Genomic DNA, 18,230 nt, shown 5'->3' with positions numbered 1-18,230 from the left:
ACAGCGGGGGCGGGGACCGGCACTCAGGGCCAGGCTCCCTCTCTCCGCGCCAGGATGCGGAGTGAGCGCAAAGGGTCCACAAGCGCGCCTGCAAACCGCGGCGCCCCCGCTCGCTCGCTGGCTCGCTCTTCCTCCTCTTCCTCCTCGTCGCCACCGCGACTCAGCTAAGCTCCGGTGGCGCGGAAGGCGCCCGGGAGGGGACGGGGGCGGGAGCCGCGAAGTGCGGGCCAGGGGCGCGCGGCGGGCGGACCTGAGGCTGCAGCCACGAGCCAGCAGGTGAGCGGCGCCACAGGGCGCCCCGTGGGTGTGCGGTGGGTGGGGCGGGGGCTGCGGGAGGAGGCGGGGCTGCACGCGGGGAGGTCTCCTCCCCCTGCTCTGACGCGAGGCCCGTGGCTCTCGGGGAGGATGGACTCCGCTCCACGCTCGCCCGGGCTTCCCCGGGCTGGAGAGCGCGCCTGAGTGCGGCCGCCCGCCGGGCGTGGGAGCCGCTTCCCGGGCGGCTGCGGCAGCGGAGGAGGATGCTCGCGGCAACCCAGGTGAGACGCGGGCGGGAACGCGGCGCCGGGACACCCGGGGCCCCCAGGGGCGGAGGAAGGCTCCTGGGGCTCCCCTCTCAGGAGTTTGGCGAGGGGTGCCGCGAGGAAGGCTACTGCAGTTTCCTCCGCTTGCTGGGGGGAAGGGGTGACCTCTGCGCCTACCTTGGGGGTCCTCCCATAACCCCTCTTCTCCCTACTTCCCACCAGGCGCTATCCCCTCTTCACCCCTGCTCCCCCGAAACACTCCTCCCTCTCCGGGACTTCCTGCGCCCTTCTTCCTCCTGCGCTTTCGGCTCTACTCCTTTCTCCCACTCCCGAAGCTCCCGATGCTCCCGATGCTCCCGAACCCTCCTCCCCGCCTCTTTCTTACTCGCCGCTGTTCACTTCCCTACACCTGGACAGCGCTCCGTCTGCCCCGACCTGTGGAAGAACGGACCCATCTCAGTGACGCCTATCCCTTCCCAGGCACAGAGCTACACTCCGCGTGTCCTCGGACCCCAACCCTTCCCCGAGTCCTCCATGGGCTCAGTTCTCGGTCGCGCCCCCACCTCCATTCCACTCCGCAGTCCCACGCCGCCCCGACAGACTCCGCGCTCTGCTGCTTATGCAGACCTCGGGGTCTTGTGTGTGTGTGTGTGTGTGTGTGGGGGGGTGTTTTTGTTTTGTTTTTTCTTCTCCTACTGGGGAAACTTTAAAATCCCGGCCGTTTGGCTCCTAAAGAAGCCCTGAGAGGAGGGCTGAGGCGTGGGGAAAACCTGGAGGCAGGGAGTCCGCGATGGGGGGAGGTTGTGTCGCGGCGTCGTAAAGGGGCCATTGGATGTACATTTTGAAACATACAAAGTACGTTTCAAAACGGCGGCGGTTGCTGCAGCCCAGACTCTTCCTCACCCCGCTGTCTCCGTCCCGGGAAGTCTTATTGTGACCCCTGGTGGGAGGGCGCATCTTTTCTGTGCACTTTTTAAAGCTCCCGCCCCCCCCCTTTTTTGGGGGGGGCGGGTGTTGCTTGTGGACCGGGCCGGGGAATTGGGGGAAGTGTGTGTGTGTGTGTGTGGCGGGGGGGGGGTGCACCAGGGGAGGCTGACTCTCGCGCCACTTAGCTTCTGTGTCGCTCCCGGACCCGCCAGACTGTGTACGTCTCACTCCCTGTGAACTCGCCTCCACCCCCAACTGCCTCACACAAGTCTTCATTGTTGGGGGTCTGCCTGGGCACTTCCGCCTGGGCTGCGAGAGTCTGAAGGAATGGGGTCGGGGTGGGAAGGCCGAGGCGCTGGGCAGCCGTGGTGGGGTCTGGCTGGGTGCTCGCTGCGGCGGGCGAGGCGGAGAGCGCCCCGGCGCGGGCATCCGTGCGCTGCCGCCAGTGCGGGCGCGGGCGTCGAGGGCGGGGTGAGTGCCCGCGTGGGTGCGCGCCTGCGGGTGTGTGGATGCCGCTGCACTCCGGGGCTTAGCTCCTTTAGAAAGAGAGACGAGAGGAAAGCTGGCAGAAAGCGCACTTCTTGCTGCTCCCGAGTGGGGTGGACGGGCGGGTCCGCTGACATGGAAGCTACAACGCTGTTCTGGGCGAGTGGCTGGGACGCCAGAGCCAGGATCCGCTGACCCTTGCCGCTCCCTTCTCTCCTCCCCTCCTGGTCCCTTCGATACACTTTCACAATGTTTATGGTTTTGAATAACGGCCTTGTGGGGGTTCGGCTGACACTTTATAACAGTTAACATATTTTTAAGTAATTATACAAATTAAAGGTAGCTTACGTCCACAACCCCCTAATTATCTTGTTCACGTCTGTACATTTATGCACCAATTATAGGTCTTTGGTAAATCCATAACATTACACACCATCCCTACCCCCTGAATTAGCACCCATTGTTTTTGTTATCTCAATGATGAGTGATACTAAATGGAACTCTGTATCACGCTGGCTTGGAGAGAGATATGGGGGGCTTGGGGGAGGGAGAGGTTGGCTGGAGTAGGAGCACTCCACCCACCCCCTCCACCCCATCTCTCTCACTTCCTATCCTGACAAGGCTTGGTGACAATTCGGGAATCTAAAAGGGATCAAGGATTTTCTTGATTTCCTATTGAGCAGGGCGACCTAATCAAAAGCTGTATAAAAGTCAACTTCTAAGCAATCAGGAATCATCCTCTGACGTCTCTGATTGAAATCCCGGCATTCAAATGGAGTATTTGAGAACTCGCAGACATGGCTTTTGAAGCACTATTGTTCTTTTCCATACATAGAGGCTCTCTTAAAGGTTTAGGAAGTTCAAAATGCGGTGATTTGAAAGAGTGACACTGGAGCTATTTGGCCAGGCTGAGAGGATCCAAGGGGATGAGAGAAGAGGCCGAGGTGGGAAGTGCAGACGTGTTGTTACTACCTTCTTGGGAACTGCGCCCCTCTCCAGTGGGAATTCAGTTCTACACATCAAGTTGGCAATTAGAGCTCTTCCTACAGCAGATTTAGAAGATGGTTTTTAGTAAGTTTTTTTTTTTTGTGGGTTTTTTTTTGGTGGTTTGCTTACGGTTTGAATAGGCATATCTGAAACATTTAATCATGTGCATTGTATTCAACAATAAAATCTGAATAAAAATTACTTATTGTTGATGAAGCTCATCTCTCAAGCTGTTTCACAGTATGTTTCCTTTGCAAGGCATACCATTGTGTGATGCTGCCAGGAAGAGATGGTATCACTCATTGTTCATTTTCTCCTCCCAAAGCCAGACAGGAATCTGCTGCTTCACTCCCCCTTTGCCCTCCAGAGTAATTTTTCTGAAATGGGTGGGCGTTTGGCATGGTACCCGATAGTACCCATCTTACAAATTGCAATTGGTGGATTTTGGATGCCTAGAGCTATCCTGCAGGCAAATGAAGAATCTAATTTAGGCAGCATTTCATTTTGATAATTCAATCAAGTCAAACATTTTGTTTTTGCTGAAATTTAATCCTTCTCTGAAACCAATAAAGCTAACAAAGCAAGAAAATCACAACTTCTGTCTTTCAGATGGCACTTTTAAAAAATTGAAGGCTGCTGTCAGGAACTTTCAGTGCTACTGAGGGCTTACTGTGACAATGGCCACTGGGGATGGAGGATAAGTCACTCTCAAAACCTCAGTTTCATCATTTGCAAAACAGGGCAATATTATCTACTTTGTGGGTCTTTGAGCAATTTTATAGGGGGGGGGGAGTCTCTTTGGGTGCTTTGGCAGGATTTCAGGAGAAGGGTAACTGTTAGCAATAGAGAGCATGTGTTTCTACTGTGGAGAGAGGATAGCATTTGGGATTGGAAGGCCAGGGTTGAATTCAGGTACTGTCTGACTTTGTCATATTTGCAAATCAATTATCTTATTAATAAAAACAAGAATATTTCACCTTTATGGAGTACTTACCAAGAATCAGGTATCCTTTTAAGCACTTTGAATTATTTATTCTTTTTAAGTTTTTATTATTTTTTTAAAAATAGTTTTTTCTTGATTTCAGAGAGGAAGGGAGAGGGAGAGAGAGATAGAAACATCAATGATGAGAGAAAATCATTGATTGGCTGCCTCCTGCATGCCTCACACTGGGGATCGAGCCCACAACCCGGGCATGTGTCCTGACTGACCAGGAATCAAACTGTGACCTCCTGTTTCATAGGGTGATGCTCAACCACTGAGCCATGTTGGATGGAAAATTCTTTTATAAAAAAATATTTATTGTTCAAGTATTACATATGACATATGTCCCCTTTCTCCCACTGACCTCTTATAGCCTCACCTCTAGTAATTTATTCTTTAAATAACCCTAGGAAGTAAATATTTGTATTCTCATTTCCATTTGATTGATAAGGAAACAGAGAGTTGGTAACTGGCCCAAGGTTACCAACACAGCTGTAAAGGTATAGAACTAGGATTTGAATCCAAGAATTCTGGTTTAAAGCTCCCCTAATCACTGTATTATGCTACCTCTGAGTGGGGAGGTGACCTCAGCCATCTCCCAGGGAAGTTGTAAAATTTAATTGGAAGTAGTGGTGTGACAGGTGTTTAGATGTCTGGACATGGGTGCTCGACTGCTGGGTTCAGACCTCAGCTCCCCAACCCTGCCAGCTGTGTGGTCCTGAGGGAGCAGGGCAGTGGCGCCACCCCCCCCCCCACACACACACACACCAGTTGCGGTTGCCCTGAGATCAGATGGGCGTGGCATCGGGCCCCCGCCCGCTGACCAGTGGTTTGCACCTGCCTTGGCCTGGCATTGCCCACTTACCTGCTCCACCATCCCACCCCAGTCCCACTGTCATTGGGGCCAGCGCTGCATCACCAACACCCGTTTTTGTGTCGCCCCCTGGTGGTCAGCACACGTCATAGCAAGCAGTCACACTCCCAGCAGAACTCCCAGTTGGAGGGGACAATTTGCATATTAGGCTTTTATTATATAGGATAACAGCACCTTCCATATAAGATTGTTGTATGGATTATAGGACTTAACACAAAGTGCTTGGAATAGTACCTAGCATGTAATTTTATTTAGCTATTAATATTATCCTTCAAATGAGATAAATCCTTCTCGGATGAAATGTTTTCTATTTGTAATTGATATCCTGGGCCTTAAGTATTCCAATAGTATCTTTTTTCTTTTTATTCTTCTTCTTTTTTTTTTTTTTTTTTTGTTACCCACTGGGTGCAGTGTAAGAGATATATTTCAGCATTTCAGGCAGAAGTTTTGTTTAGCATGCTGGAAATATTTCCTGAACATCTTCCCTCTTAGTGAAGAGAATTTTGATGTACACATAATGCTAAAATCTCCATACCATTGCACTTTTCAGCAATTACATTCAGGGAAATAAAATGACTATTTGGTTGAATTTTAGAAGCAGAATAGTCATCTCTCCCAATTTATGGATTGGAAAACAAACCAGGCTTGGGGAGATACATAACTTCACACCTGAGAGGCACTATCAGAACCCAGAATTATTGGACTCTTTGTCCAGTGCTCCTTCCTCAGGACCGGATTGCCTCTTATACCAGGACAGAGAAGTGGCTTGAAAATATAAGTAGAACGTGGAAGTGTGGAGGTAGTGCCAGGCTAAGAGCAGGAGCCAGCCGGATGTTCTGTTCTGAAAAATAAATAAATAAATAAATAAATAAATAAATAAATAGAAAGAGTATCCAGTAGGAAAAGGAAACCGCTCCTCTGGCAATACATTTATATACAGTCTATGCAAGATAGGAACCTGTGTTAAAAAAATAAACATTAAGTCAATGAATCACTTGAACACTTCCCTTAGGTTGGAGCACAAATTATCAGGTTTCCTTTCCTGTGAGATGCTCTTTGTATATTCCATTTAGTCCCCAGATGTGGAAAGGTTTTGGTTCAGGAATCACAAAACTCCTCTGGCTTCTAGTTCATGAAATATGCAGCATATTCTTTTGGAAAGAAATTGCTAGCTTGCTTTTATTATCATTATTATTATTATTTTATTTTATTTGAACCTGACACACAACCAATCTACAGTGCCAGTGGGGGATTCTCATAAAGAAAAAGGAAAACAAATAAAATTCTGCTGAATAGAAAAACTCAAAGTTAAAATGATAAAAGTTCTGTGGTGGCGAAGCTGTTTGTAAGCGATAAAAATGAGAGGAGGGCCCTCTCAGATGGAGGTGACACATTCAGAGTGAACCCAAGTCAGCTGTGTAGCCTGCTTGCCATGAGTCTTGTAAAGTTACCAACCCTATGTATTGGTTGCAAGCTTCATGCCAATTTCTGACTCTCTCTGTTGGTCATCCTCTCTGTTTCTTGCTGGATGCATGATTTATCGGTTCACTAACCATCATTTAGGCCAGTCCTTTCTCTTCCTTGGCTCTCCTGTTTCTGCCTCACAGATTGTTTCTCTTTCAGGTTTTTTTTTTTGTGTGTGTTTCTTCTTAGTGCCACAATTAACAATAAAGACTAAAAAAATATGAATATGTATTGAGAGGACCTGGGAATTTGAGGAAGCCAGTCATCCTCACAGACATCACTTCTATGTCTATTCGACACATATTTACTGTGCACCTACTGTGTGCCTGCTGTGACTCTGTGCTAGGCATTATGAGCAGTGCCAAAATGCAAAGGTGCAGTCTCTGCCATCCAGGCACCTGGCCTCCGGCATAAATAACTGCTCCAGTGTGAGATGTGGTACAGAAAAATATCTGTTCAGCACTGGAAGCTTCCAGAGGAGTAATTTGTTCCACCTGGAGAAAGGAAAGGGTGGGGAAGTTATCACTGAAGAGATTGCATTTCAGCTGGAAGCTAAAGGGGAACCAGAAGTTTCTCAGGGATCAAAGGCATTCCAGACTGAAAGAATTACATGGGTAAAGACAGGTGGGCATGAAAGTTCATTGTTTGTTTGGAGGTGGGCATAGCTGTGTGTGGTTGTTATATAGAATATGTGGTTAAAATGGGTGATTTTATAGAGCATTTCCCAAAACTATGTTTCTGGGAGCACGAGTGTCCCCCAAGAGACTTGTGTTTAGGGATTGAGCATCAACCCAGGAACCAAGAGGTCACTGGTTCCATTCCTGGTTAGGGCACATGCTTGGGTTTTGGGCTCAATCCCCAGTAGGGGGTGTGGAGAAGGCACCGGATGATTCTCATCATTGATGTTTCTATCTCTCTATCCCTGGCCCTTCCTCTCTTTACCTAAAAAAAAAAATCAATAAAAACATTAAAAAAAGAAGTTTCCAAACTTATTTGCCATAGAGCCTTTGATTTCAAGGAGCCAATTCAGTGTCTTATGAGATAGATTAGAGAAAATGTTTGTAGGTAATCACTTATGTTTCTTAGAAAGAGCAATTAATTAATTTTATCATGAAAGTAATGTGTGATTTGAAATATCGTATAGTATATTAACACATACAAAGAATATAAACAACAATACTGTAAAAAAACAAACAAAAACAAAAAAACAACTCTGTACCTACAACTCAGCTTAAGAAATAAAGCCATACAATTGAAGCCATTTAGTACCCTCTCCCTGATCATATCTTTCCCTCCTGCCAGAGGTAACCCTTATCCTAAATGTGATGTTTGCCATTCCATATACTTCTTTTGAATATGCTTTTCAGAAGGACACACAAAGAATTCCATTGACCTCTCATCCAGTTTAAAGCTTACCACAACAGAGATATTAAGAAACAGTTTTTTATCCAATAAATGTCCAATAAAGGACATTTATAAGTTCTTTAGGGGAAGGAAATGTGGCTTCTCCTTTGGACAGCAGTTCCTAAAATGTAGTTGATACTTAACAAGTTTCTGTTGGATTGCAGTGAATTAAATGTGTGTAGTCTGATGTGGTTCATTAAGTTCATGTAGATAAAGAGATTGGGGTAAATTGTTTTCCATTGACACTATTGAAATGCGTTGCGATCAACGATCTAGAAAACATATTGTTTTGTTGCAGTTCTTTATTTTGTAATCTGGATTTGGAAATGAATAGTAACAGTCATCTATTGAAAGTTACGGCAGGCAGTGTTTTCTTGACATCTTTAGAATCATTGACAATAACTGCTTACCGAAATCTGTCCTGTTAAATGGCTGATTCAGTGGAGGTATCTACTTCCATTATAGAAAAACATGATAAATATAAATGCTTTCCATCAAAAAGGAAACTTGTAAATTACAATGCTAATTAATTACTCAGCATCTGGACACTAAATACTTTGGGGGTCCTATCCTTAGGGTCCCTGAGAAATAACTTACTATTAGTGACAGAATGTTACAATTAGGTACCCTCATTCCAACACAAGTATTTCTCTTGACATATGTGAGGGACATCCTCTTGAAAAGGGTCACATAATATGAAACATATGTCTTATTTGGTTGACATTTTCCTTTTCTATTTTCTTACCCTATCATATATCACTGTATACATGTCAATATGTAGAATGGACATGGACGTTAGAATGTTGCTGAGGGCTGCAGGGTCGTAAGAATGAGAGGGGAAAGAAAGTGGAAGACTTCTAGGCTCACTGGGAGAGGCTTTTTGTACTAAATCATGGTCATTATGGGACAGAGCAAATTAGCTTTTCCCACAGGATTGAAGTTGACCATGGCAGAGAATCTACCCTTAGGGTTTCTGCCTTTGGTTGCACTGGTATCGATTTCTCCTAGTAGTTTTGGAAGGAGTAGTGGTAAAATCCAGCAGGTAGCAGAATGAGAGTTAATGTGGGGTGTGAGTGATCATAAAGGATGCAAACACGGCACAGAGGGCAAGGAAGGGAAACCATGCAATGCCGTACCCTTGTGATTGCCCAGTGATGCCCACATACTGACAATGACATGTGCTGGTCCTTGTCTTGAATCGTGGGACCCATTCTGAGCACTGTTGCATGCATGCTCACAGAAGTTCTAAATATAAAACACAGCCGTTCAAATATACTCAAGTGAAACCATAAATGCCAATAACCCAATTGTGGATGAAGTCAGAGATGGGCCAACCATATGCAGAACCGGAGCTATGGCACGTATTGTTAGAACGTAATTCAAATGAATGCAAAAAAGGTTACTGTAATTTATTCCTTTGGGAAGCTGAATAGATTTATAGACACCATAGAAGTTGGATTCCTGCCAACCTTCTGCTATCTAACTTCCTAATTTTAATGTAGTTGAATTTATCAATCTTTCTTTTATGGTTAGTAATTTTTATGTCTTGTTTAAGAAAGCCTTTTCTTTAACCTCGATGTCATAAAGATATTCTTTTTTATTATCTTCTAAACGCTTTATTGTTTTGCCTTTCACAGTTAGGATCTATAATCCATGTGGAGTGTGTGTGAGAGAGTGTGCTTGTGTGTGAGTGTGCATGAGTGCATTGTGTGTGTGGTGTGAGGTAGGAATGTGTTCTAATTTTCTTCCATATGGGAAAAAAATCATCCTGACATTTAGGAAAGTTTCTAGGCATATATTTTGTCCACTCTTTTGCCCAAATCATGCTTCTTTATTATTACAGCTGTATAGTAAACCTTGTATTTGGCAGGACAATCCCCCATAATGCCCATTTGTCTTCCATATACATTTTATAATCATCTTTTAAAATTACACAACAATACTCTTGAGATTTGATTGAAGTTAACATTGATTTTAGGGATTAATTTAGGAAGAATGACATCATTATTATATTGAGTATGCTTACTCATAAATACCTCTATTTATTGAGCTCTTATTTATAACTGTCTTTCAGTACACATTATAGTTTTCTTCATAAAGGTCTGCACTTTTGTTAGATTTATTTCTAGGTACTTTATATATTTTCAGATGCTATCGTACATGCTATCTTTTAAAATTATATTTTCTATTTATCTTATTTTTCTTCACATTCCACCTGCATTTCTTAATCTGGATGGTGGGTGTTAGGGAGGACTGAAACTGGGGCTTGAGTGGTTACTAAGCATGGGTGCCTTACAAGTTCTCATTTGATACCCAGAATAGCCTCAAGGAGAAGGCTGTGGGTAGCTTAGCACTGCTGATCACTTCCATCCTTTAGAGACTGACAGTGCAGGGGATGATATCCTTTGTCCCAGTGGCCCGTGGGAGTGTGGAAGTGACAAAGGAGGCTAGTGAGGGGGCGAGCAGCCAGTTACCTTGTTCAATGGGCAGAAGTCTTTGAAAAACATCTCTGATTTTCCCCTGGAGAGCAAGGGGATGTGTGCAGGATGGCACAGGCCTTCCCTGGTTAGATACCTGTCTGGGGTGAGTAACATGAGCTGGGGCCTGGTGGCCAGAGTATGGCTCCCAGATAGGCTGATCTGGCATTGCGGGCAGGCCACAGTCATCTGGCAGCCTGAGAGATGCAATTTGGCTGGTAGCTACAGTCTAATTTGACTTTGCAGGGCTATCTCAGGTCAGTGAACATTATTCCCACTTTCAGATGGGGAGCCACAGATCTGGAGAGATGGAAGATGTGGCCAAGTCATCAGACTGAGCTGGACCAGAGGCCCAGGTCTTTTTGCACCCATATCAATGCTCTTTCCATCCCATGTTGACTTAAAATCCTCAAATATGTTATGATGATATTATACTGAAATACTGGAACCACTTTTCATTGGAGGAAATACCATTATGCATAAAAATTATAAAAAAAGGGATAATGGGAGAGATGTTGGATTATGGCCCATGTGTTGTTGTTGACTATTACTTGTCACTTTGCCTCTCTTCTCTTCTTTCCCCTCCCCTTTCCGCCCTTCCTTTCTCTCACATTCCTTATGCCCTTTTTCATAAGCCCACTCCCACTCATTTCTTCTCATTTAAATAATTTTTTTAAAATATATTTTATTGATTTTTTACAGAGAGGAAGGGAGAGAGATAGAGAGTTAGAAACATCAATGAGAGAGAAACATCGATCAGCTGCCTCCTGCACATCTCCTACTGGGGATGTGCCCACAACCCAGGTACATGCCCTTGACCGGAATCGAACCTGGGACCTTTCAGTCCGCAGGCCGACGCTCTATCCACTGAGCCAAACCGGTTTTGGCTTAAATAATTTTTATATTTTAGGATATCCATTTCTCTACAAAAGTTGTCCCTACAACATGAATATTGATAAAATTTCAAATTATCAAGTGCTGTATCTCTGCCCTCTTCTCTCATATCCCACAATTAGTGCATTTCATTGTCTTTTCTGGAATGAAGCTAACACCTACCATACTAGTTTAGGTTGATACAAAAGTGGATCTCTTATAGAAAGCATGATTAAGGGATAGAACATTGGTTAATTTGATGACACTATATATTTTTTTTCTCTTTGTTGTATATGTGGGTTCATAGCTATGGGGTCAGATACCATTCTGTACACATTTGCTCCAAGTGTAGCAGCGGAAAGCAAAGTCCGGATTCAGTAGCCATAAATCAACAAGGCTGGGAGAAGGGGGTTGAATACTAGACTAGCATTGCCCTCTTTAAAAAAATAAATGAAGACCATTCAACATAGGCTCAGTCTAAGTTGGCTGCTTCCCTCTGCCTGCCTCTCCCAGGCATGGGTATCTTTCTCAGGTGTCTTGAGCCCCGTCTCTATTAAAACACTACACTTCATTACACCCTCAATTGTTCTGTTACTGTGGGCTCCTCTACAGATTGCGAGTTCCTCAAGGGTACTGTAGACTTGTCCTTCATGCCCCATATGCTTGCTTTTTGAGGCAGTTCACCTTAAATACTTACTGCCTTTAGTTTTTAAAGCCCACCAGAGTTTCTTTGCAGTGGAGGTAAAAGTGTCCTTATAGAGAACTATTTTGAGTCTATGAAAACGAAATCAGTGCTGTCTGTTGTAATTTTAAACATTTCCTTTTGGGACATGTTTTTAGGTCCATTTATTCCAAAATGGTGCCTTTTCTGTCCTGTCTTCCTTCCCCCTCCTCCTTTCCTTTCTTCCTATTTCCCTTCCAGTTTTATCAAAACAAATCAACAACAAAAGGGTTCTCAGCCTCAAGGTTTATGCATGATCTTACAGTCACTAGGATGTGCTGCATCCCCCTCTTTCTCACACGCACCTTTCAGTGCAGGAGGAAATATGTGGGGAACGGGCAGGAGGTAGACTTTGTAGTTCTTGTCAGATGCCCTACTAGCATAAGTATTTTACGTGGGTGATTCTTACTTAGTGGAGTGTTGGCAGCTGATTTAAAAATGACATCCTAAAGAGGAGACTGCCAAGCAGCATGTGTCAGGGGTGTTATCCCTTTCTGTATTATCCCTGAACACACCCAAGCCCACATCAGCCCACCATGACTCCCAAGCAGAACTGAATACTTTTGATGATATACACGGCATCAGTGAGAGTCTAGTCAGGAGACACATACCAGGTCACTCAATGGGAGGAATTTAATGCAGATAACTAGTTATGAGGTGTTGGAAGAGCTGAAAGTACTAGTAAGTATGACAACAAAACAAAGAACCAAGACTAGCCCACCTGCTCCCAGACCTGCAGGCACTAGGTTGGGGAGCTGGGTGGGGGGAGTAAAAGGGAAGGTGTTAACAGAGCCCAGGAGCTGGGCTGTTGGGAGCTTAGCAGAGGCTGCATGGTAGGAGCAGGTACACACAGGGGTGGGCTGGCACCTTGGTAGAGACTTGGCCAGTTCTGGGAATGCTGCCTTGAAGCAGAAAGAGAGGGAAGGGAGAGAGAGACCTTAGCTTCTCCTTCCCTCTCCTTCGGGTCTCCTGCCAGTCATTCCCATTCAGTGAATCTAACTGGAAGTCATTGGCCAGGGAGCCTGGGAAATGTAGTTGGGATCAGCTTCTTGCTACACTCAACAGAGCAGGAGATGGGATGGGAGGCAAAGAGGCAAAGGACTAGTTCATGTGCCAGGAAAGGAATTGCTGACAGAAGTGGTTAATATTGCAGAGCTAAAGGGAAGCAAGGAGGTGAAACACTTACTCCTCCTCTGCCCTCTGCCCCCACCCATCCCATCCCACTCTGCAGAAAGCTGAGAATGGCTCTTCTGGCAGTTGCATCTCTATCACCAGGGTGAGCCATCTCAGCGTTGGGTGCCTGGTGAATAGTACATTAAGAGGAGGACCATAGAGTCCCTTTTCTGCAATTCCAACATCTAAAAGCCTCTGAAAACTTGGTGTGTGTGTTTGTTGTTGTTTTCTTAAATAACCCATTTAGTGGCCAAACCTGACCTCTCCTGAACTGCCATGAGGCTACTTATAATCTCTACTGATCTCTCTGAGTGTGAATAGTCAGATGTATAGCTCAGGAAGCATTAATGAATTTGATTGCAGGGTGCCACCCCAAACCCAGGAAGGGATATTGTAAAAGGTAAGTGTATGGCATAGGATATGCTGCCTTTCTAAAATGCAAAATAAAATATGTGTTCTTAACACATCTCACCCAGAGGATTTGAATAGGGGATTGTGAACCTGTGTTTTAACCTGACCGAGGGAGAATGAACGGAAACATGGCCCTATAAACATGCAGTTATAAAGCCAGGACCTCAGCTCCTTGGCAAGAAGCTGCCTGTGCATGGGTTTCTGCTCTAATGGAGATGGTGATGCTGGCAGCAGTGATGATAGTGATGCTGAGGATGATGGTGCCTCTCTGGAATCATGGAGGGCTGAGCCGGGTTGGCCCCTGGAGCCTGGCAGAACAGGACAGCCCACTCATTCTGTGGAAGAGGAGACCTTGCTTAGGTAGGAGGCCTGGCACACATGCCATAGGGACACTAAGGGGTTAATAGTGGAGCTGGAACCACTTATTTCCCATTTGCAGTGAATGATGTTTCTGATCCTTTGGTTACACTCAAACATTTAAATACTTGACATTTAGATGGAATAAAGGAAGCCAGAAGGTGTACACATAGGTGGATCTGCACCCCAGTCATATATTTCCGTAGTATTTTGTGTGTGTGTGCACGTGGGTACACACTATTCAGATATTTTCTCCTTTGGTCTTCAGGATAATCCTGTCAGATGGACAGGATGGCCATTATTATCCCCACTTTACAGATAGTCAAACCAAGGCTTAGTTTGGCTAATGAGTAGCTCTGTGGCCATGGGCGAGACCCTTAACTACTCTGAGCCTCAGTTGGAAAAGTGAGTTCTTATAGGGTTGTTTCATAAATCAAAAGAAGTAACACCTGCAACGCAATTAGAACTGTGCCTGGTGCACACTGACATGGCACAAGTAGCAGTTCTTTCTGCCTCACGCTCCACCTGCAGGCAAGGGAAACAAACTGCAGGAAGTCACACAGCTCCTTCTTCCCTGTGAAAAGGACATGCTTCATATAATGAAGACAATTCAGTCTTGAATGACCTTCACTCTCTGTGTGTTTGTTGTTGTTTTTTTGTGTATGTGAGTGTGTGTGTGTGTGTGTGTGTGTGTGTGTGTTTCAGCTTTAAGAGGAAGATCTTTAACTAATGCCACCTTGTGCTAATTTTCCTTTTCTTCAGAAACTGGGTCATGGTTTGCTGTGACCTTGGTGGCCTCTCTTGTCTTCCCAGGTCAGCATACAGTTTGATATTTTGTTTACTCCACATCTGATGGGAGGGGAAAGAGCCACCAACACCACACACAATTTGCTGCAGAAAGCAAATTTATTTCTTGTCAGCACACAGGGGACTTGATTGATCATAATTCACTTCAGATGGGCATAATAAAATATTTTCTTTTTCTGAATATTTTGAAAGATTAATAGAGCTGCATTCTTAGGGAAAGTTTATTAATCCATAACTTACAGAAAACTCCAGAGAAAGAAGAGGTGAGATATGTTCTGTAGGTACAGACGTCAGGCACACTATCACTGGAATTGAATTGCGCATACATTATTCAGCTAGCTACCTTCCAGGTGCATTACAGGTTGCTGATGTGATGGGGACTGTGTCTTGGGTACGATTTAAACAAGCTGCTTATTTTATTTTTAAACGAGAGGCCCAGTGCACAAAATTCGTGCACTGGAGGTGCATCCCTCAGCCCGACCTGTGTCCTTTCGCAGTCTGGGACCCCTCAGGGGATGGGATGTCTGCCTGCCAGCTTAGGCCCGGTGGGGAGCAGGCCTAAGCCAGCAGGGGGACATCCTCTCGCAGTCTGGGAGCCCTCACTCCTTATTGTACACCTGCTTCTGCTCCTTACTGCTCGGCTCACTGCTCCTTAGAGCTGCTGGAGGCGGGAGAGGCTCCTGCCACCACCACTGCACTTGCCAGCGTGAGCCCGGCTTCTGGCTGAGCAGTGCTCTCCCTGTAGGAGCGCACTGACCACCAAGGGGGCAACTCCTGCATTGAGCATCTGCCCCCTGGTGGTCAGTGCGCATCATAGCTACCAGTCATTCTGGTTGTTCCACCTTAATGTTTACTTAGGCTTTTATTATATAGATTGGGGGTGTGTGAAAGAGTAGGCAGCAGCATATAGAATAATCAAGGTCATCAGAATGCAAATCCTTCCCATCCCCCTGGCTGCACTGCAGCTACGTTAGACACAGAGGCCTGCATGTGGACCTGGCTCCTTGGCGTGAAGCCACCTGCATGCACTGGGTTTCTGCTCTGTCTAATGGAGATGGTGGTGCTGGCAGCAATGATGATTGTGATGCTGAAGATGACGGCAATAAAGAGGATCATGGTGCCTCCCTGTCTGTTACAAGGAGTAAAGATTTATGGGAAAGGACTTTGTGCTCTATCATCTCATCCATTTACTCAGCATGTATTGATACCGGCACAGGGGTGGGCTCCATGGTGATAGCCATTAAGTAGACACAGGCTACCCCATGGCAGTGGGCATGGAGACACCTGATTGGTGGTGTTGCTCTTATATCAATCAGTGGCAAAGCAGATGTACAGTCCTTAGTTCATCCTAGCTTGATGCCTGTGTTGGTGGCCAGAGCTGTTTCATGCCTGAGGCACATTAAAAAAAAAAAAAAAAGACACAGGCTCTCACCTTACAACTCAGAATAGTCTTAGAAGCACAAATGAATAGGTAATATGGTGGCTAAGTGTAACCAAAAAAGTATTAGCTGAGATAAAAACAAGACAGATGAATTTTGCCAGGGTAAGGAAGGGTCAGCATCTAAGTTAAATATTTTGAAGAGACTTGAAATTTGCTTGTGAGTCTTTTATGCAATAAATGTGTTCTAAGTACTGTGATGGGCTTACAGGGTGAGGGTGACAGAAACTATAGTTGCTCATCTAGTGTGTACAGCAAGCATGTCAACTCATGGCCCGCGAGCCGCATGCCTCATTTATTTGGCCCGTGTTAGCCTTTGAGTTTGACATGCTTGGTGTACAGTATACTGGGAAAGACACAAAATGGGTGAAGGAGGCATGCTCTAGGTCAGGGGACTACGGCAAAGGTGGGCACTTCTGTGTAGGGGGAGCCCTAAGTCAGTGATTATGAGTGGATCACAAAGGGGCGGGATGGCAGGAGCCAAGGAAAGTGAGGGTGGAAAGGTAAACAGGGCCAGTTCATTGAGCACCTTGTCACCAATTGTTCGCCTGAGACTGTGATTGGGTGAAGTAGCCTTTCCCTAGTGTCACCTTCTCTGTACTTCCTTGATTCTTCCATTGACCTGGGTCAAAAGGCAGTCTAAAGACAACTATGGTTATATTTAATTAGGTGAAGTCAGGATGTGTGTGTGTCAGGTGTGGTGCAGTAATAGTGTCTCCAGGCATAAGAACTACAAACTCAGGTGCCTACAAGGGCCATGTGTGAGTGGAACAGTCAGGAGGACAAGCTGGGGAGCACTGGGTAAGCAAAGAGTTGCAATGAGAGAATGCCGAACCAAAGTAGCCAGTTCTTCAGCCTTTTCAAGAAAAGCTAGACATCTTGTTTTTTAAAGGCGAAATCCCTCTATTTAAAAAGTTAGCACTGACGTAAAATAATATGGAATGTCAGCTGTAATTGAAAAATTAAAAAAAAGTAAAAATTTGGCACTAAATCATTTAAAACAACAAACAAAATACATTTGTAGACTAAAGATAATTGGACTGTAGGATTTTTTTTAAAGCTCAGGAAACATCCATTGGTGAATTCTGACCTCTTCAGATGATTACATAAACTCCCTCAGGTGGAAGTCGAGTCAATATACCAAGCGGTAAATTGGGCCAATTTTGGTAAAGGAAAATTTCCATATGACAGTTAAATAGTGGAAATCGGTCCTCATTTATGTTTGTGTTTCGACAACCATCTTGTTTGTTGTTCTTGATCAAATGCTTCCGATACAGGGTAGAACTACAGTAAAATCAGTGTCCATGGCAATTCTGGTATGTTTTTAGCTGTTTGCTGGACAGCACTGAGGTTTGTTTCTGTCTGAATCTACAGCCGCCTTAATTAAGCTGGTTATGTACGGCTACTGGGGCAGACCCTGCAGTGAGCCAAACGAGTCCTCTCAGGGTCTGTCAGTGACAGGGTTCTGTGCCTTTCTCATTTAGGGTTGAGACTCCCAGCCACTAAAATATGCACATTTCAAATCAGAGTGAGCACATGAGCAACTTAGTAGTTATTGTGGAATTGAGTGGATGTCATAAATATTTATTTATCTTTTTCATAGCTGGCGTAAAAATGTTAGGATATAAAAAAGTTGTTCACTATAAAAACAACAGAAAATTCATTGGCTATACATCTCCGGAGTGCGTGTGTCTCCTTGGGTTTTCATTAGTGTCTAGCAATATACTTTGAGAAATTAGATTTGAACAGAGGCTCCAGCAGAATCTGAAAGCTCCCAGTGTTCATAATTAACCCGTTATCAGCAAGGATCCATTGCCTACTGCAGTCATCTTTTAACCAAACAGTGGTTGTAGTCAAATGCAATGAATTTTTCTTTCAGATTTTTTTTCCTTAAGAAATAATCTTTTGTTTAGTGAATTTGGGAAGTACAAAAAAAGTATAAGAGAGAAAAAGTCACTTCTAATATTTCTACCTAGAGGCATCACTGTCAGTGTTTTGCAGAGATAAAGAGGCTAGGATTTGAAGTCAGACCAACATCGGTTTTAGTCCAGGCTCTTCCATTGATTTAATCTTGGCAAGTCTTATTTTTCTCATCTGTAAAAGAAATCAAAATATTATCTATTGTATTTGATATTTTGATTATTAACCCAGATAATGCATATTAAGCATTGAACACATTCCTTGGCACATAGAACACATTTTAACAATGAGCTATTATAATTACTTTTTCTATTTTATATTATGACTAGTGGCCCGAAATGCGTGTACATTAAAAGGGGATTAATTAGAGGGAATATTTTAATATTGGTATTTGCCCTTTCTCTGTAA

General features: G+C 44.8%; 1 protein-coding gene and 1 pseudogene across 2 annotated transcripts in view; both read left to right on the top strand.

Annotated features, from left to right (window-relative positions):
* The first annotated feature begins 424 nt into the window (after nucleotides 1–424).
* Nucleotides 425–18,230, top strand: part of DAB1 (DAB adaptor protein 1) — a 402,182-nt gene continuing 384,376 nt past the window's right edge. For both annotated transcript variants that reach the window (XM_036352028.1, XM_036352027.1), the window contains exon 1: nucleotides 425–536. The gene's annotated coding sequence lies outside the window, so the exon portion shown is untranslated. The remainder of the gene's footprint in view (nucleotides 537–18,230) is intronic.
* On the top strand, nucleotides 15,723–15,866 carry LOC118678032 (annotated as a pseudogene).

The sequence above is a fragment of the Myotis myotis genome, unplaced genomic scaffold, assembly GCF_014108235.1.
Source record: "Myotis myotis isolate mMyoMyo1 unplaced genomic scaffold, mMyoMyo1.p scaffold_m19_p_2, whole genome shotgun sequence".
NCBI classification, from domain to species: Eukaryota; Metazoa; Chordata; class Mammalia; order Chiroptera; family Vespertilionidae; genus Myotis; species Myotis myotis.
This window is presented reverse-complemented; position numbering and strand designations above follow the sequence as displayed.